General features: G+C 41.1%; 1 long non-coding RNA gene across 1 annotated transcript in view; it reads left to right on the forward strand.

The window, feature by feature from the left end:
* LOC308689647 overlaps window positions 1-22,197 on the forward strand; it is a 1,235,845-nt gene that overhangs the window by 1,155,332 nt on the left and 58,316 nt on the right. The window contains exon 3 of the long non-coding RNA XR_014030028.1: window positions 15,017-15,969. This is a non-coding gene — a long non-coding RNA (uncharacterized lncRNA). The remainder of the gene's footprint in view (window positions 1-15,016; window positions 15,970-22,197) is intronic.

A 22,197-nucleotide genomic window follows, 5' to 3' on the forward strand; every position in this document is an offset into this window, starting at 1 on the left:
ATGAAACATTTGCAGTCGTGATGATGTTCACCATAACAGCTCCCTTAGTCGTGTTATGTGTTACTTAAGTATAATAAAGTGTAATATTTTTATAAATAAAAAATTTTTTGTTATTTTATTTTATATTTTTTATACAAAAATATATATATTTTTTATATATTCATGCTTATTTTTCACTCTGCGCAATTCTGATAAATTTGCAATATATATTTTTAGGTTTTTGCAATATAGATTTTATATGTTTTTATTTTTTGATTAGTGCGCACAATACTTTTGGTGGAAAATTTCTCTCAAACTAAACCTTCTATTACTGCAGCTTTAATTGATTTATTTTTTAAAATACTGTCATTAAAGGTATAGCGGAGGATCTTTCCGAATTTTAGATAAGAACCGCCCTCTCCACTTTTTGAAAAAATGCACATGCGCAACACTCTACATGCTCCCGAGAGGGAACGCCTATTAAACGTGTGCGAGGTTCTCCTCGTGCACGCTCTGTTTACAAGTTGCTGTCGGCATCACTCATACAAGATTACTTTCCAAAAGAAGATTTGCACTTTTTCACCAAATAGCATGCCAAACTTTACCTGTCGAGTAGAAACTTCGCGACTGAGGCATCAGTGGGAAGCCCAACCTGTGTTTTCAGCGCACGCCATCGTGTGAAACAATCTCCCAAAAACACTCTGATCTTGTTTCTCTCTTCTGAGGCCTTTCTCTTCTTCTCATACAGTTCGTACAAACTTTTTCTCTAGCAACCCTCAGACATTTTCAAAGGACCCGGTGAAACGGCGAGCTTCAATGAATGGCTTAAACCGTAACTCTAGCTCACCACCACACATAAACACCTGAAAGTGCGCATGCGCAGAAAGCGAAAACTAAGGGACGAGCACGTACGACGGCCTTACGTAAACATATCACCAGAATGATTGACACTTAGGTGGACCAATAGTTTACACTACCCACCCGGAAAAAGAAAATCCTCCGCTATACCTTTAAGTAATAGTAGTAAACAATCTTACTTGGAAGCCCAAGAAAGGGTTACAAAGGCTACATTTACATGCAACCAAATAATCCGTTAGTATAGTAATGGGATTTTAATGGCTCAATGAGATTCAAAAGCCTTCATGTAAACACCTTATGCAAAACAGTCTGCTGTTTAAAAAAAAAAAAAAAAAAAAACAATGTACGAGAATAGTCATTATGGGCAAACAGCAGGAATCTCTGTATATTCGTGCAGTGTGCGCATGTCTCAAAATCTATTCCGATTTGAAGATTCATCAATCGGAATGAATTCAGTCTGACTGAAACAAACGGTGTGCATGTAAACGTAGCCAATGTCATGTACAAAATGCACTTCCTAAATATTTTTGGAAAATATTTCATTCAAAATGTAGGATGACTACTATTTGGTTTAAATAGTTGCTTTTGCTTTATGCTTAACCTCAGGTTAAAGTCATTCTAAACCCACATTTACAGCTGAAAACCCTCCACAGAAGTGTTTGTGTGGGCTCCCACTGGTGGGAAAACAATACCTCTGAGTCTGAGGTAGACATGTGAGAGGGGGCCACTCCTGTGTCTGCATGGGGCTGTCCTGTGTCCACTGAGGTCTGGTCAACAGTGGTGCTGTTTATCCTTAAAGGTTCTCTCACCTGTCAAACCACACATAAGACATTAATATACCGGTACTGGATTAAATTCTAGACTAATAGGCCTATGTCACACTTCCTGCTTCCGGAACAAGGAATAGGGATTCAGAACTTCTGGTCAACATTATTTCTCGATAAGGATTTAGATTATCAGCCATAATGTCTAAACCATCCGAGGTAGACTGACCACGAGCTATGAGGTTGTGAAACGCAGTTTTTTTGCTCCTGTAGAAGCTATAAGTTCCCCAGAGTGTGTATGTGAAGTTTTAGCTCAAATTACACAACAGATAATTTTTTACAGTATGTTTAAATTGTCATTTTTGGGGGGCTCAGAAAAACTAGCTGTTTTAGTGTGTGCCCTTTAAATGCAAATTAACTGCTGCTGCACGGCACAGGGGGCGGAGCTTCAGTCTCTCAGGACAATTTCATCTCACGGAATGATGATAATATCAGAAACTCTCAGTAACGTGTTCAGTTCGAGTCGGACAATAATGCCTACAGAGTCAGAGTGCTGTATAGAGATGAAACGGGTATAGTTTAGTAGTTTAATTACGGTTATAACGTATTTGTCATCTGCTTGTATGTATCCATTATTTATCAATAGCCTACAAGTCTGCTGTTTTGGACCAGGTCCGAATGATGATCAAACATGTACTGATGAGTTTAATAAAGTTTATTGTACATCACACAAAAGATGAAGCGTCAGCGGTATCTATCGGACTCCGCCATTGTAAAAAGCTAACCGGAAGAGCCGTATCCCTACGAAAAGACGTACTTCCGGTCTTAAATTTTTCCGTGACATGGGCCTATTCCGACTAAATCAACATTTTCTAGGTTAGTAGAAGCACCGGGGTCACAATTATAGCACTTAAACAATGAAAAAGATTTTTTATGACATGTGCCTATAACTATATTGTATGGCGGAATACCATAGCAAGTGCTTATGAGCACTTCGACTTGGCGGAGTAATATCTTCACTAGAGGGAGCGGGGCCGGTGAGAGGATTTTTCACGAGTGAAGATATTACTCCGCCAAGTCGAAGTGCTCATAAGCACTTGCTATGGTATTCCGCCATACAATATAGTTATCCATTTTACATGCTTAGAAAAGTGCAACGTTTTGTTTTGTGTCACCGTCCTAGGTCGAGTTACACTACGCGAGTAACTGTATTTAAATAGGGAAAACGTGGAGGTGTTTGGTAGCTTCTCTGCTTGGCCCATATTGAATGAACTGGGCTAAGCTAAGTGCTAACAAAGTTTCGCCGCAAGACAGAGCGATTGAGTGCACGCACTGAGACGAGAGAGGTATGTATCAACTCGTCTTAGTTAAGGGAATAACATAGTTTAATATGAAAAGACGGTGGAGTATCCCTTTAAAGATTTCTATATTTCACTTCATCATAAACATTATCCTAGAAACTACGGATGCAGCGAAATTTCAATATGGTCACTCAATCACTTTTGTGGTTTCACCACTGGCTGGCAATTTATAATTCCATGAGAAATCCAATCATAAAAGATCAGTGGGATATTTTAACTACCTCTGAATCTGAAGAGACCTCATTTATGTCCAAAAAGGACTCATCTGTATCTGAACAGGTCTGGTCTGTAAGCAAAAGGGCCTTATTTGTCTCCTTAACACTTTACACCTTTAAAAAAAATTAAATAATTAATTGTTAGTTACAATGTGATTTTCTTTATGTATATCTGAAAAGTAGATTTTGCCACTTAAGTTATACACAATGAATGCAATATGCAAAAACAAAAAAATATGAAACAAAAAGAAAACAAATATGCTGTTTACTACATTTTTATTAATTATACATTTTTTTTGCTCTGTTTTTTCTGAATTAACGACTTAATTATCTCAGAATTACGAGATACGTTTTTCTTGTAAAAAAAAATTTCACTCTGTTTTTCTGAATTAACGAGTTCATTTTTCCTGGAAATTTTTTTTTTGCTCTGTTTTTCTGAATTAACGACTTAATTATCTCAGAATTACGAGATACGTTTTTCTTGTAAAAAAAAATTTCACTCTGTTTTTCTGAATTAACGAGATCCCTCAAAATCCTGCCAGGAGCTCTATTTTAGCTGGATTGCGTGGAAGTAAACATGTCCCACCTTTCAAGGTTTTATTTTAATTTGGGTTTGAGACATTGGGAAATACTGCTGTCTTTAAAGTAATATAAATGGTATTGTTATTAGTATGTCAACTTTGCGCAGAAACCTCAAGACTTTGCGCCTGTTCAGACGAAAAGAACATTCTGATCTGCTTGACATTGCTGTGTTTCTCCAGGATCAGTTGAACCGATATGGTATGCTTCACGGATATAAGACGATGCATCTGAAATGCATTCAGGCTGGCTACGTGGTGACACAAGAGACAATCAGGCAATTGTTGAAAATACTAGATCCCCATGGAGTGCAACTGAGGCGCCGGAATCGTCTTCGGCGACGTATGTATTGTAATCCAGGCCCGAACTTTTTATGGCATGTTGATTCATATGATAAACTCAAACCATATGGGATCTGCATCAATGGTGCAATCGACGGGTTTTCACGAATGATGATATGGCTACATGCATACTCTACAAGTAGTGACCCGAAGGTCATCGCTGGATACTTTATTGATGCGGTGTTATCAAGGAATGGGACAGCCACCCGAATTCGCTCCGACTTGGGGACAGAGAACTGTTACATGGAACAGATGCAGAGGTTCTTGAGACATGATCATACGGACGACTATTCGAGAAATTGCTATTTGTATGGCTCAAGCAATCATAACCAACGGATAGAGCATTGGTGGGGATTTTTGAGGAAGCAGCATGCACAGTTCTGGATCAACCTATTTCAAGATCTAAAAGATTCTGACGACTTCTCCGGTGACTTCCTAGACAAAAGTCTAATACAGTTCACATGTCTTGAAATAATAGAGGTAAGAAATCTGCTTTAGACATGTAAATTGTGATATGTCATTCAGCTATAGATTTTGTGAATACGCCCAAAATGTTGTGACATGCAGCATAATTATCTCATTAGGTCTAACAACTCCATAACAGAAGCAAATGGGCGATAACCATTAGTTATTTAATTAGATTATAAAAATTAATTTGTAGATCACAATTTTTCCTACATATAGTTGACTTTTTAAGAGATAAGTGGATCTCAGTATAAGTAGTTTTAGCAGCAGCCTACATCTACAACAATAAAATGCAACACAAACATTAATGGAGCTGTAATATTTATCCTGTTGCATGAATGTTGCACAAACTGCTATCTAATATTAACCCAAAAATATCATAATAGTAAAACACTGACTAGGAAAATTTACCGCACTATTAGTAGCCTACTTTAATTCATTTAATTCTGGTAGTTATGTAAATTTTGGTGAAAGAAAATAGTTTCTCTGCATTAGTGGGACACAGTATGTGAGAGAGGGGTCACTTATCTGACCCTGATCATATAACACAAATCTTAACATACAGAGATTTATTGTTTTCAAATATAGAATTTAACATGCATGAAACTGTTTGAGAAACAGCTCTACTGTATCATACTGGACCATACGCATTTATTTTGCCTGCAGGTGGTATTGCAACAGTATGGACTAATTTTCTTAATTTCCCACTCTTTTTCTTTATATTTAGAGAGAACTGCAGGATGTTGTTCACCTCTGGAACACTCACAGAATTCGCCCATCCAGAAATGCTGTGTCTCCAGGTGGACGGCCAGGGATGATGTACACCCTACCACAACTTTTTGGTGCTAGGGAGTACCTTAAAGAGGCATCCCAACAGAAGATACAGGCTTGTAGGGAGGAATGTCGTGAGAGAGGACCATATCCCTGTGATAATACAGTGTTTGACATTTGTTGCCTTGCCATGGCAGAAAACAGTCTTCATCCACCAACCTCTCCAGAGGAAGCCATTGATCTTTACATGTTCTTACATGCTTACATACGTAGCCAAATTTAATAATCACAAGTTGCTCTACTGGATCAAATGACTGAATCTGAGCACCCACTCATAGCCAAAAAAAAACCCAGAATTGCAGTTTGGACAGAAAAGGTTATATACCATGACATTAGCTGTAAATGTTTTACAGAAGTACTGTGTTTAAGCAATCAATAATAGACGACTCTTTCATAATTAACATCTCCCAACTGAGCTCCATATCATCTTTTTATTCATCATGTAAAAAGTACATCTCAACCACAGAACTGGGAACAATCCTGTACCTTCAAATGAAAGGTATAACATGTTGCCATTGTCAAAAATGGCACATTAGTCCTTATGGTGGAACTATTTCATATCCCCAGCTTTGGTCTGTCACACTTTGGGCTCATTGTAAACAGGGCAACCTACAGGGAGCAGAACTGTGATGTTTGGATGGCCTTTAAATCAAACATATTATTGTATCTTGTTATCATGCGTCTCTGGGCTGCAAATAAAGCACTTTTTTTACACAATTATTTGGCATCATATAAATACATGCTAAACCAGTGCAGTGCAAAAAAAAATTCTCCCCAGTGTGATTTACTGTGTAGGAAATAGGCCTATTAGAGATGACTGTTTAAATATGTTGTCTAAAGAGTGCTGGAGAATGCAGGAACTGCAGTGCAGTTATCAAAACTCAGCAATTCTACTGTGTGAGACAAGATCCATGTATGTTATCTGCAGTAAAGATCCGATTTGTTTGAAAACATCTGTACAAAACGAGAGAAACCAGTGCTTTTTATTTGTAAAAAGCAGAACACCTTCTAATATACAGTGCTGTATGTTAGAACAGATTTCCAAACACTGCCAATATTAAGATTTAACATGAGCTGACATTACCTCAGGGTCCAAGTTAATTTTAATTTCTCAATGAAAATACAACTTTACAAGAACATTCCTTTTAAATTGTCCCCAAAAGTATGCTCCTAAACTGCTAACAGAAATGATGGCTTACATAAAAGTAAATTTAAAATGTTGGTACATGTATCTAAATCACTTACAAATGAAAATGTATCCACGTGCAAACATACATGAGTAAAAGGCTTATAATTGTTTTGTTTTTGGTTAAAGCAACAACATGTAACTTTTCAACCTTCATAATATATTTCCAAGACCCTTGTGATAGTACATCGACTTACAATAGGTTGAATGAGACGTCTGCCAGAGCCTGACGGGGTCTGTATCGCTTTTACTGGCACTATGTAACTTCGGGGTGCGGGTAGTAACCAGAGCTCAAAAAGAACTACAAAATTCGACTGCTTTACGGCATACGACACTTTGCCCACCACTTCCTCAAATGTGGCCAACCAGCGCGTTTGTTTTCGTACGTCTGTTTTCGTCATGGCTGAAGCAGCAGCGAAACGTAAGAAGTCCAAGGTTTTGTCGGAGTAGAGTCGGAAGAGGAAAAGGGAGAGTGATAAACTGAAAGGCAGGACGAGGATCAATATGGGTCGAGCGTTTGCTCGCTGGCGTGAGCTAATGGAGGAGGAGAGTTACCAGACCGATGCTGACTTGGCCGTCATGCTGTTGAACTAGTAAGTAACTGTAAATTGCTTGCATACTATCTTTAGTTTTTCTAATCTGTTGTCTGCCTGGCTACGTTACGGAAACTATCTGGTCCTCCATTTATCTTCATGAATCAGCTAGTAGATGAGCGAATTATCAATCTGGTAGCTAGTAAACACTAACATGGTAGTTTTAGATGGTTAGGATGCTATCGCTATCATTCTCGTTCAGATTTGAGCATTGCAATCGACATGCAAATCGCAAATGTTTGAGTTAAAATGTTTAGTCTACTAAACGTATAAATTATGAAAGGGGGAAGATTAATAATATTGTCATTGCCCATATGAAAAAAACCTTCATGCTTCATATACAGTAACCGTAAATCATTTTACGACAGCGGTAATGGACAATTCCGCTTCCAACCTGTAGGGCGACCGCAGAGGAAAAGTTCCATTTTGTTGCTTTAAGTGGACCTTCAAGTATATTAAAATGTTCAGCTACTCAATATGTTTCTACAGGCAGTTTAACTCTGGTAATAACAGCAACTGCATATGGAACGTTGCAAAACATGTTGCCATTGTCAAAATGGCAAATTTGTCCTCATGGTGGAACTATTCAGCATGAACAAATGTGATTTGACACACTTTGGGCCCACTGCAAAAAGGGCAACCTAAATGGCATTTGAATGATCCTATCAATAAATCAAACTTATTATTGTATCTTGTTATCATGTGTAAATATTTCTATGGGCTGGATATATTCGGAGTCCATTAACAAAATGTTTATCAGTCAGTAAACATGTTTCCACAGTAAGTTTGGTAATGACATTCTGGATAATACTGAAAAACATGAAATAAAATAAAATAAAATCACCCTGCGCTCATAATGCACCACCTGAGTTAATTACTTCCCCTATGTGCTCTGTCTCACGTTTACACACTATCTAAAGATAAACAGATGGCACTGATAAGGCTATAACTGGGCAAGAGGGAAGAATGTGTACATGTGAATGAGACACTTCTATGCAATATCCATTGCATAGAAGTTGCTGGACAGTATAGCCTCCATTTCAGCTCGGAGGTCAGGATAGCTGTTATAAGTTGATGGCAGCTCTAAAGTTGGGCCACAAGTATGTGCAATAGGCCGCCTTGATAACCCTTCCAAAGGGGTGAATATGACTTGAATGTTTTTAACGCAGATGACATCAGACCCTGTCACGAATCTCAACATCTTCCGGAGGCCTATCTCATCCAATCCCCTGATGTACTGATGTAAAAATTGCAAACTTTGGTTCTCTGCTGGAGTAGCTGGAGAGGCTGTGATCAACTTTAATACCTTTCGGGTTGATGGTTTAAGATCGTCATACATCTTCTGCATATCCAGCAAGCTAGGAAAGAACTCCCTAAGAGTTGGTCCTGCGACTGCTGCAATGTTATCCAGTGCATATTTTGGTTGCTGGATTATTTGCTTGTGGGCCACTTGGAGAAGCACAGCTTTCAAGTTCTCTTGTGTTGGTACTGTTCTTCAGGGGCGTCACTAGGCCCTTTTTAGGGGGGCTTCAGCCCCCCTAAACTTCTGCCCAGCCCCCTAAAAAATATTTGATTAATACATTTTTTTGTTATCGCTTCAGTCCCCTTTAAAAAAACTCATTTGAAACGGCGGCATGCTGCGTCAAGTTTTCGGCTCCTCCCCTTATCTGAGTCTGCTTGGATTTAGCGCATTTTTCAATCTGCAGGGGTGCCGCCGAGCAGAGCGAACATCAGAGAGTACAGGGTGTGTCGTGAGTGCATTTATTGATAGATTGCTGTGATATTACATCTGCATCGGTGCAGTTCTTTGTCATGAATTCATTGCAGTTTACATAATGTAATGCTACTGGAGCATTGGGAGCAACATAGGACGGTTCACCTTCAGCCCTTATCACAGTGTGATAGTTGTTTTTTCTTCCAACAAAATAGAAAACGATCATGATTTATTTTAATTTACTTTTTAAAATTTAAAACATATTATTATGTATTTCGGCATTACATGCACAGAAATGATTAAAGACACGTCATTGTCTGAAAGCACTAGATGGCCCAGAGAGAGAAACATCATGTGGAGTTATTTTGTTTTGTATTAATAAATATAGTTTTGTATTAAGTAATAATGAATCAGGAGGAGTGTATCATGATACATATATTAGAGTAATAGTAGAGTAAAGGGATTTGTGATTTTCTTAAAGTACTTGATTTATAGAAGTGGCAAATTGATAATTCATGTTGTTATTTTTAATAAATAGAAATAAATATAGAACAGATTAATCATATTGCCAGTAGACAATTACATTAATACATGTTTTGTCTATATTCTTAATGAATATTAGCTGGTTAGTTAAATGATTTGAAATTAAATAATTTTTCACGGGTTGACGATGAATAACCAACCGTATTGTTGATTATAAAGGCTAAAAAGCTTTAGCTTTAGCTCTAAAAAGAGACAGAGCAAGATAAAAAAAACAAAGAGAAAAATAGTGTGATGCTGATGAGGTGAGAAAAAAACCCAGCTGCCCGCACATGGTTTTAAAGCTATTGTTATCCATTTTTTTTGACCTTCAAAACATCTTAAAATGCACATATGTATATCAGAGAAATCAATTTTCTCGGGAGAGCATGCCCCCGGACCCCCCTAAATACCTCACATTCGGGACCTCATTGATTATAAAACCATGCCATATGCATGTTACTGGGTGAATGAATGAATGAATGAATGAATGAATGAAACTAGCTAGTTAATAATGAGCATTAGACCATAAACTTACTTTTTTTTTTAAATCATACCCTCATTGGGGGCTGAGCCCCCCTAAAATGAAAATCCTAGAATCGCCCCTGCTGTTCTTACTCCCATGCGATCCATAAGATCAAGAAGCTCATCTTTATCATCACCATCAAGGGCGTCTCACAAAGCAGTGGACAAGAGATCGCGCTCAGACTGACTAAGATACAACATTAGTGAGTCAAACAATAAATCAGGTGAGACAGTGTGTTCACCAAATGTGATTGCTGCTGTAAAGGCTTGAGCCAGCCGAGAAGGAAAATATCCATGGTCCTTCAATCCCTTGACCATTATCCTACCAACAGATTTCCATTCTTCCTCTTGCCATTTTGGGGATAGTGATGGCACCCTCATATCTGCACCCTCAGCTGCACAGTCTAAAAACTCTGTCCAGAAGGCAGCATATACATCCCTGGACACGCCATCAGCATCTGCCCCCATTTCATGAATGAAGCTGTATTTTACAGAGTAGGACATCATCGCTTCATCCTTAAATTGGGTAATCAGTTCCTCCAAGAGATTGACTCTGTGGAGTTTCACTTTCACATGCAAAAGTTCATAATTAGGACTTAATGGGCCAGCAGGACAGGAGTTGAGCTGTAGGCGTTGATGTTTATCTGTGCCACTTCTATAGGCTCATGTAAGATCGTGTCATCAAGATCTTCTAAAAATGGTCCACCTTGCAAAGGGCAAAAAATGACCTCTGATGTATCACACAAAGATGTAAGATCAACAATCTCTACAGCAGTAGAGACAAAAGCTTCCACAGTGTGTGTCTGCTGTTCACTGTCATGTGTTTCTTGTGTTAGCTGCTCATTATCTTCTGTTGTGTTTTTCTGTCGCTCATTTAGCCCCGCTGCATCTATCTGTTCATCAGTTCCTTCTGTCATCTCTGTGAACACTTCATCAGTTCCTTCTGTCATCTCTGTGAACACTTCATCTCCATTTGTCAGGTGCTCTGTGAACAAGTAAAATCTTAAAATCCCCAATTTATGCGTCTCATAGAGCTCTCCCACACTAACACCCTCATCAAGGCATGCTTCCTGAAAGTCCACAATGTTGTGACTGAACTCTTCCCACTTTCCCTTTCTGGATTTCTCATTGGGGAAAAAAAGCTTTTTAGCTTGTGATAGAATCTCTGTTTTTGTGGCGTTCTTGGAAATATCAAGAACTCTGGTTCCTCCACCATTGCGTTTTCTCACTTGTTTCTTGTCGTGAATCCATCCTAGTTCTATTTTCCTTGTCATCTTCACGGCCCTTTTGTTTTTTCTCAGATGTATCTTTTTTGGCTGCATAGGATGCTCCTCAAAATCTTGATCTATGTCTTTATTGCTTGTCGATGTGCCCATCTTTCTTCTAAGCTTTTCAAATAAGGACAGTTTTTTTAGATCATCACCACCTTTTCTCTGTTTTTCCATACAGAAACGCCTTGTAGCAATCCTATCACCATATGCTGGAATGTAAGCAGTCATAGTGTCATCATCTATTTCTCCAACTACCGAGCTGTCAATCTGTAATGAAAACAAAACAATACAGTAAGATGTAAGTAAGTGAGTAATCTAAGAGATGGCTATATTTCCATATGAGTGAAAATTAATTTCTTAGCAATAGCTACAAATCAGCAATTTAATTCTATTTTTTTTTCACTTGCTTGTTTCTTATTTTGCAGTTATGTAAACTGCTGTCTAAAAAAATGGTTGTAACCATAACAATAAAGTTTCATTGACATAATGATGCAGAAAATACAGTGTATTAACAGTGAAAATCCTTGACATCAAAGTTAAGCAGGGGATTGATTACTTTCATATATCCCTCTTTAATTATATAACCATTTACCTCAATTACAAGTAAAGCCATTCTCCTATATATTAATGCTATTATGTACTCCATAATGTTGCTATTCCATATTGATTCTATACTTCATCTCCCAACCATGGCCTGTGCTGGCATCTAAACATTACTCCATCCTTTTAAAACAATCAAATCACAACAAAATGGAAAGCAGTAATTGTAAGGGCACAATATTTTATTTTGTGTATTTATTTATTATTTCAAACATATAAGTCAGCACTTTGCCTGAATGTATAATGATGATGCTACTGCACATTACAGTCTAACTACTGTTACTTGTTTATTTAGGGTAGCAGGGTATATGCAGGAATCTTGAAGTTAATTTTAATACCTTTTCAAGACTTTTTCAAGACTTCTCAATATTTTTTAATACCTCACCACCACTTCAAGCTGTAACCATTTACATCAGTGATACTTTTAACTTAAAGGTGCTATCAGTGATGTCACTCGTCTTTTAGGCCTAAACGTTTTTTTTTCACCTACCGCAAACATCTCCTCACTATCCGCTAGCTGCCTGTCCCCTGAACACACTGTAAAAATAGATAGCCTAGTCTCCACAAAAGCAGCTCAAACAAACTGAGCAACAAACAGAGCAACCCGCAATCACGAAACATAACAGACTGTTCCAGCCAATAAACAACTAGAATAATGTGGGGTGGGGTCGGGGGGTTATTGCACGGATGAGGAGGAGGGAGGGAGGGGCTAGCTAGCCTCCGTTTTGTTTGATAATAATTTCAAACATCAACAAGAGGTTAGGCCAACCGGGATCACTGATTGCACCTTTAACAGTTAAAAGAAGCTAGCGTTGGGGAGCTGCCACTCTCGGTGGCTAGCAGCGGCTTTGTGGGACAACACATGTGGGACTTTAACGAGTTAATGCCCATTGACACACTTATTTTTTTCTTGCATTTTTTCTGTGCTTTTGAACTTCTGCCCGCCTGCCCGCTCGGGTGCTCTCAGAGGCAATTTACGAACACACCCACAATAGCCTAGTTTTTTCTGTACCTGTTCATTTTTTTTAATAAAAATTACTAAATTCACACACTTTTACGATGTTTTTGGGACTCAAACTGTTGGACAGCTAATTCAGAAAAAATACTTTCAAAATTTAAGACTTTATAAAGCCGTGATAAGACTTTTTAATACTTTTTAAGGGTCTTAAAGGGATAGTTCACCCAGAAATGAAAATTGTGTCATCATTTACTCACCCTCAAGTTGTTTCAAACCTGTATGAATTTATTTCTTCTGCTGAACACAAAAAAAGATATTTTGAAGAATGTCAGTAATCAGACAGTTGATGGACCCCATTGACTTCCATAGTATTTTTTTTTCCTACTATGGAAGTCACTGGCACTGGCACCACCGGCTCAGGCACTGGAACTGGCACTTCCAGCTCAGGCACTGGAACTGGCACTGGAACTGGCACCACCGGCTCGTGCACTGGAACTGGCACCACCTGCTCGGGCACTGGAACTGGTTCAGGCATTGGAACTGGAACCTCCGGCTCTGGAACAGACACAGGCTCCGGCTCTGGAACAGACACTGGCTCCGGCTCTGGAACAGACACTGGCTCCGGCTCTGGAACAGACACTGGCTCCGGCTCTGGAACAGACACTGGCTCCGGCTCTGGAACAGACACTGGCTCCGGCTCGGGAACAGACACTGGCTCCGGCTCGGGAACAGACACTGGCTCCGGCTCGGGAACAGACACTGGCTCCGGCTCGGGAACAGACACTGGCTCCGGCTCGGGAACAGACACTGGCTTCGGCTCGGGAACAGACACCACCGGCTCGGGAACAGACACCACCGGCTCGGGAACATACACCACCGGCCCAAGTGTGTGCGTAGCCCACACACACCACATGGCTGTGGCCATAATAGCCAGTGTCGCGGTCACTGAAGGCTCAGGAACAGACGCCACCGGCTCAGGCTCAGGAACAGACACAGGCTCGACGGCGGCCATCTTGTCAGGGAACACAGGCTCGGCAGGCATGACGTGAACAGTCTCTGGCTGGGCAGACGCGACGAATACAGTCTCCGGCTGGGCAGACGCGACGTGAACAGTCCCCGACTGGGCAGACGTGACGTGAACAGTCTCTGACTGGGCAGACGTGACATGAACAGTCTCTGGCTGGGCAGGCGTGACATGAACAGTCTCTGGCTGGGCAGGCGTGACGTATCGCTGGAATGCTACAGGCAGAACAGGACGCCTGGGCTGTGCGTCAGTGATCGCAGTCTCCTCCGGGATTGTCTTAGTGTTAAGAATCACTGGACCGTCAGTTGAAGAGGCCCCTTTCTTCCTCCTCCGTCTCCGGACCACCGGAGTCGAGACCACCGAAACTGGGACCACCGGAACTGTGACCACTGGACACGGGACCACCGGAACTGGGACGCTCTTCCTGGCCTCTCGCTCCTGCAAGCGAGCGAGACCCTCCACCATCTCCCCAAAAGTACCGTGATCATACGCCCTCCGAAGTATCCAGTCCATGGGTTCGTCGAGGGCGCAAAAGAAAAGGTCCTTTAGAGACTCATCATTGAATCGTAATCCCTCTGCCACTCCAAGGAATTTGGCCGCAAACTTCCTTAAGTCCGCGCCTTGTTGGCGGAGAGAATTTAGGACCCGAACACGGCTAATGTGTTCGTATAGGGGGCACGACACAAAGGGGGTTGGTGGACGGTGGGGAAGTCCTTGCTGAGTTCTCAACATGGTCGGATCGTTCTGTCACGTTACAATAAACTAATGGAGAACTCAAATGCAAGGAGAAATAATATTTATTTATAAAAGAAAAGACAAAGCACAAAACAAAACCCACGAGGGGGAAAACATTACAGAATACAAAACAAGAACTTCAAAAAGGAACATACCAAGCGGGTTACAAGAGAACAGGAACACATGACAAGACAACGATCCGACAAAGACTGCAAACACAAAGGAGCTTATAAAAGGGACAAAATCAGGCAGATAATTAGGGAACAACAGGTGGGGCAAATGAAACCAATAATAAGATAACAAGATGGGAGGGGCTAGACAATAGACATGAGCACATGGCCCAAAACAACAAAACACCCAAGTGCATAACAAAACAGGACAGACATGTGACAAAAACAGCCTGACCAGCTAAGACCAGCTTGACCAGCTAAAACCAGCTAAGACCAACAATGACCAGCTAAGACCAGCTTTACCAGCTAAGACCAACAATGGCCTTAGGGGTGTCAAAATTAATCGTTTCTACGATGCATCGCGATGCAGACGAGGACGATTCGGTTTCGGTTCAGTAATAGACCATAACCGATTATAATGTACTGACGCTTTTCTGACGTCATTTGTTGCGTACGTGCTTTGTCGCGGTAGCATACAATGGCAGAGGGAGGCGAGACGCGAGTGCGAGAAAATAAAAAATGCTCCAACTACTTTAAAGCCGACATCTGGGCACATTTCGGCTTTTATGAACAACCTGGTAAGCACGACCTGCAGAAGACACGCGCTGTGTGCACTCATGTCACGCACAAATAGAATATGCAGGAGGTAATACCACTAACTTGATAAACCACGTTAGCCGTTTTCACCCCGAGCTGTTAACGCCTGGCAGAGTCTGACTGCTTTAGAGTAAGCGGATGAGCTCCAACGTCACCCGAATCCGCAGCCAAAAACAAATAATCCACCCGCCCAATAATTTTCTCTTATTTAAGTAGCCTATACGCACCCGATGGTCAAATTAAAATTATTCTGTGTTACGCGTGATTATAAATGGATGATCGTCACCTTCAACAGCGGATTCGGCGACGGTTGATGCGCGCATCTTTAATGGTAACATACACTGATTAATGAGCGCTGCTTTTAAATGAACATTTCTTTAAAACAATATTTATTTGACAGATTTCCTTTTCTTAATGGCATAAACAAGCTTTACTCCATAGACTGTAAAAAAAGCTTTACTCCCTTGAAACTTGAACTGGAATGTCACTGTTTCTGTCACTGCGACTTCCCGAACAGGCGAGCACACGCACACACATGCGCGCACACATCACTTTTGAAGTAAAATTTTAAATTGAGGATGCGGTGCATCCCGATGCATCGTGATATCGAATTGAACTGAATCGATGACATGATAATCGTAATCGAACCGAACCGTGAGACCACTGTCGGTTCACACCCCTACAGCTAAGACCAACAATGGTCAGCTAAAACCAGCTAAGACCAGCCTGACCAGCTAAGACCAACAATGGCCAGCTAAAACCAGCTAAAACCAGCTAAGACCAACAATGACCAGCTAAGACCAGCCTGACCAGCTAAAACCAGCTAAGACCAACAATGACCAGCTAAGACCAGCCTGACCAGCTAAAACTAGCTAAGACCAACAATGACCAGCTAAGACCAGCCTGACCAGCTAAGACCAGCTAAGACCAGCTAAAATCAGCTAAGACCAACAATGACCAGCTAAGACCAGCCAGGCTGACCAGCTAAAACCAGCTAAGCCCAACAATGACCAGCTAAGACCAGCCTGACCAGCTAAAACCAGCTAAGACCAGCCAGGCTGACCCAGCTAAGACCAGCCTGACCAGCTAAAAAAGTGTTCAAAACCCCTCTAAAACCAGCCTGATAAAACCAGCTATGACCAGGCTGGGAGACCAGCCAAAACCAGCCTGACCATCTTAGGCTGGTTTAAGCTGGATTTTTCAGCAGGGATGTGTTTATAAAGGAAGTATGAGTAAAAAATGTACAATAAACTAGAGAATTTCAAAAACGAAAATTTTATTTCAGTCATTTATTACTGAAAATCACACCTCACACAACAATAGTGAACAGTTTTTGAACAAAAAATATATTTTTCAAACCCTTTGCTAGACAGATATTTGTAATTGTTCAATCAAAAGTGTAAAGAACAATGAAATAATGAACTTTATATACAGCGTTTTTTCAAAAAGCTGTCAGCTTCGGATTTCTCCTCGTCACTTTCCAGTAATTGCTCCAGAGCTTGGTCTGAGGTAAATCTTTTACTGCTTGCCATCATACAAGTGCTAAAAAAATAAAATAATAATGCTATAATTGCTAATATGTTATAAATATTAAATATTGCTAATATATATAAATATTATAATCGTTCTGTCTCTCTCATATAAATCTCTGTGTGTAATACTCTGCTCTGTTCGCTCTCTGTCTCCTTCTCCACTCGATGCGCCTGTTTGCATCATATCACTTACTATAGTACCACCCCTTGAAGGCTACAGAGTCCTCTGATTAGCTAGAATAAGTCATGGTAACCTTCTTCTGATTGGGTAAGAAAAATATTCCTCCCAGCGGCAATTTTTCCATTGGTCTTTGCGTGTGGAATATTCCTAACAACATCGATTTCATTGGCCTTATGCACAGTGGTATTACGCAACAAGGAAGTGTGTATACCATATACCATTGTTTTCAACGGAATCTGAGGAAGACGGCAAAAAAGACTGCATCTCTCTATCATTAATAGTTTTTAAGATAATTAAACATTTGTAAAAGGATGCCATTTTGGGCGGTACCGCCCAATCCGTCCCGAGAGGGTTAACTGACAGAGAAGGCTCGCATCATGTTTATTTTTCTTTATTTGGCAAAAAGCACAACACTTTATTTTTATTGTGAGTATACACAAAAATAATAGACACTTAACAGGATCGAATGATGTATAACACTTGTATGTAAGATCGAATCGATCAAAATCAAATTTTGAGTCTCTTTTGCACTGATAAGAAAAAAAGCTAGCAGATCACGCCGGCGTGATTGCCGACCCCAGGGGGTTAAGAAACTAAAATCTAACCACAACTAAGAACAGACTATCAGCTGTAATACCACCATACCCAACCTTCTATAAACTAAATGGATGCCATCTTGACACTCAACAATATTGTCAGTCCACTAGTTAGAAACCATTTGGCTGTACTGCCCTTTAACCTTTCTAGAGGCAAGCTCATTTGGAACTGGTCCAACAAAATGTGGCTTTTTCAAAGAGACCGATGTTCTCTCAATGATTTGATTCTGTTGATTTTGCTCAGACAATCGACGTAGCATTTGGGCAAGGGGGGCGTTGGGGTCTTCTGCCAAGTTTATTGAGTTTCTGCAGGTGGTTCTCATACGGGAAAGCTGATATATTGTCGAGACAATCTGAGAGCTCATCTAAGCCAAATGTTCAGAAGGTTCCTAACGACACCTAAACAAACAGAATGCATATAGTCACCTGGAAACTAAGATACCTTCCCTACGGGAAAGGGTTAGGGCCCTGGTGATGTTCTTCATTATGTTTTTGGGCAAATGATTAATCTGTCCTGAGTGGGCAAGAGACTAAGGGAAAGGTCATTCTGCCAGATACTCTCCTTTCTGGGCACATTTATCACATCCAAAATATCCATTGTGACTCTTAAAGGGGCCATGTGTCATGTCTGACAAAAAAAATCAAGTCATACTCCACATTCCATACCAGATGGGGGCAGTATACCTCCAGAAAGTCAATTGGTCTACTCTAGAGTAACAAACAAGAAACGGCATAGTCTCTATGCTCCGCCCCTACATTCTTAGCTGCACATATACAAGTGAAAATAGGGACAACATCTATTTAGAGTGTTACGTTATGCTGCCCGCCTGAAGCTAATTTAGCCGCATATATCAAGTTTGATTATCATTAGCAATACCACTTCTAGCTAAGTTATCATTAGTCACCAAAAAACATTCGGTCTCATTACACCTTGCAATGTTTTCCGTTACGTTTCGTGCGTCCAAGGTGTGTAAAGCAGAAGCAGTCTGGCCAGCGGCGGAGTATGCGCGATCCGTAAGTGCTGAAGACGTTCTACACGGCTTTGATGGGTGCGCAGGAGGACACAAATGAGCGGCGACAGCTTCTTCCAGTGGCGGGAGCTTTTTCCTCAGCGCCGTCAACAGACGTTACTAAAACTGTATACACCGCCGCCGACTTGAGCTGCAAAGAAGCTCTGGCCGCCCTGTCAAGGACGCTTTTCAAAAAGTATGGGGAAACTTGACCGCTCTGAATATAGTGAGTGAGTGCGCGCGCGCGGCCGGGGCTCGCTCTCGCTCTCTCTGCTAGTTCTTAGAGGCAGAAGAGCGCTTGTGCGCTTAAAATGTCATATTTTGGCATGAACGTTCACCCGCCAGTGTGGCGGATAGCCTTTTGAGATTTACTCGCCAAACAGAAAATCTACCCGCATATGGCGCTTGGCGGTGTTAGTTTTGGACCCTGCGTGCGTCTATTTGGGGTTCATTATCATCGAAGACATTTCAAGCTTCTTAGGTAATGTTACATTTTAGCATCAGCTTGGTAGAGACGGGCTCTGGTAGATAACAGGTGAAAACCGGATCGGATCTGTGGGTAAGTTAGAGCTAATTATCAAACGCAGCTACGGTTAGCCATCGCTAACATTAGCACGTTTATCGAACAGCCTTCAATACATTTCTATGTTAACTTCCCGAAAAAACTACACAAACATATAAAACAAACTTCTAGCGAAATACTAACAGCATCTTACTTGCCAATCCAAAAGAAATGTTGCAAGTTCGGAGTCGAACCTAATTTCTTTCATGTCCATCAGTTGTCTCCAGCGATGGGAAGCAGTGCCGATGTTTACTCGGGTTCGGCTCCTTTTCTTATCTGATTTTATTTGTGCTTGTATTTTATTTGTGTGGTGGTAGGGGTCTCTTGCCAAGGGCTTCAGCCATCCTTCCGCTCTCTTCCCTGAACTGAAATGTAGTAGTGGGCTGTACTTTCCACACGATTGACATCAGGTTCAAGTACGCCTACAAGCCGTGCGAGTTATTCGTGTATTGCATGTTTGGCTGGTGGTTATGTTGCCCGTATACCGCCTCCCATGGCCGAAACTGGTATTACGACACCTGTCGGGCTGTGGCTAGTAATGCTAATGCTAATTAAGGTTGATATCTCTGCAACACTATAGCTTGACATTTTTTTAATGACATCATCGCCCTTATTTCTTCTCATTCTTTTGATCTGTGTAGCTCATTTTTGGGATATTTTTACCTCAATTTTTACACATGGCCACTTTAATGTTTTTTTTATAAAAGCCCGGGCAGACGTATCACACATGACAGAATCTGACTTGACAAAAATCCTTTTGCCCTCAAAGTCAATACCACTCTCCAACTCTTTCAACTCAGAAACAAAATCTTCCATAAAGACTTCTGCTGGCTTTGGTTTATGTGGTCCACAGAACAATGCAATCACAACAAGTTCTTTAATTGGAAAACTTAGTAAACATCCTAAAATTAGCCACACCTGAATCCCACTACTCTTGAATAAGGGCAATCCATCAATATTGACTTGGAGTTTTAGTGTGCAGCCATCTGCAACTGACTCAAATGCCTGTCGTAGCTTCTGCTTAATGGAGGACAGGATGCCAATAAAGTAATAGAGTCCTTCACATTTTTGATGGAGTCTCAGCAGGCCAAGAAGAGCTGTAAGAGCCACCAGGGAAACTCCAAAATTTAACGCCCAGTTGCGTAGACTATCACCAAGGTTACAGGTTTGATCTGTTTCATCAGAATCTTGGTCTGAGTAAGACGACTCAGATCCAGGCAGATCCATCCTAAAGGACTGCTCGTGTGATATGTCCTCCTCTCCAATGTCCTCCTCTATCATCTGTTCATTTCCAATCTCCTCTCTCTCCTTCATGTCACCCTGCATATTCTCCAAGACTGTCTCTGCTACTCTTTCCCTACATCCAGGCTGTCCTTCCACTACATTTTCCCCACTACAACACTGGGAAGCAAAACTTTTGCTGTGCATATCCCTAATTTGTTGAAGCCATCTCTGAAATCTCTATGCGTTCTCCATCTAATGGCGGCCTTGATATGGTACTGACGTCAAACTAGTTAAAGCAGAACTATGCAGCTTTGCTGATTTAGCTTTTTGCTCGCGGGTTTCTCTATAGAGCTCCCCCTACAGCTTCGGAATAGATATTTGACAACACTGTCGTCAAAACTCGTCGGCCCCCCTCCCATCTCCTCCCGCTGGTCATGTGCATTTGTTTTCAAAGAAGCCGGCGAACGCACCGAGCCATGTCCACTGAGGTATGTATGATACACAGAAGGCTAGCATATACATGTTTAGATGTATAAAGCAATTCGTTACATCGAGAGACCTGATATTACGTGATATTTCCTGACGCTGAGGCCGGCGGCCTTCCGCCCCAAAGTTGCAAGGGTGGTTTTTCGGCTCATAGGCGCTCGGGGGGTGCGAGACGACCACCATTCAACCCGAAAACAGTCATATAACCATTCCAATGACTCTGAAGCTGTTCGGTTAAGGTAAAAAAGTTACTTAGGTCACCTTTAACCCCCTGAGGTCGGCGGTATCGCCGGCGATACCAGGTCGCTTTTTTTTATCAGTGTAAAAGAAACTCATAAATACTCTGTTGACTTTGATTTTCCATAGGAGTTTCATACATCAATCGATTCTGTTAAATGTGTATTATTTTTGTGTATACTCAAAATAAAAACAAACAAAGTGTTGTGCTTTTTGCCAAATAAAGAAAAATAAACACGAAGCGAGTTCTGCCTTCTCTCTGTCAGTGTAGTCCATTCTGAAACGCGTCCGAAAATGAACTGTAACTCAGTGAATACTCAGTCAAACAGACATACAGACACACAGGCATGAAGCTTGAATTCTCTTCTTTTAAATGAAGTAATTTATATAAAAAACAAATATTCTCAGTTCATGTAATCTGTAAGAAAAGAGCGAGATGTCAGTCGTTCTCATCTCATCTAATTACTTGTAATGTGACTCCGCCCTCGGAGAGCGCGCGCTATTCAAACGCAAATGACTGAGGCAATCCGTGCAAACTGTGAACGCCCCCTAGCCTGACTACGTCAGACTTCCTACTTCCGCTAATTTCATTTCGCTCCTGTAGTCAGTCTGAGATAGCAGCGTATCTTTCAGTTTTCCACCGGCCTGAAAACAGCCGGGCCAATCAACGAACAGAGGGCGGGCTGAGAGCCGTGACGTAGACGCTGATTGTACCGTGGATGCGTAGATTTTTACTTCACATAATCTGCAAAAGTCGCGCACAGCCATGTTCACTCCGTTATTTCGCTCGATGGTTTTGTTTTCGCATCATACATGTGTTTACAGTGGAAGTTAGATGCGGCTGAGCATGCGCATAACACACGCCATAACCAAACGTTATGTGATTGGCTTACGGGTAACCAATGATTTTAAACTTCAGACAAGCGCCCCCCGCGAGAGAGAAAACACTTCTCTATTATGCCATTCCAGACTCTGTCTACAAAGCAAAGTGAAGTAGCAGAGTCTGGTATTACCAGGCTAAACGCCCCCATATCAGCTCGAGAAAACAAGTTGAATCAGATCATTGTAGCCTACTTGTTTACAC

The sequence above is a fragment of the Scardinius erythrophthalmus genome, assembly GCF_964197995.2.
Source record: "Scardinius erythrophthalmus genome assembly, chromosome: 4".
Classification (NCBI taxonomy): Eukaryota; Metazoa; Chordata; class Actinopteri; order Cypriniformes; family Leuciscidae; genus Scardinius; species Scardinius erythrophthalmus.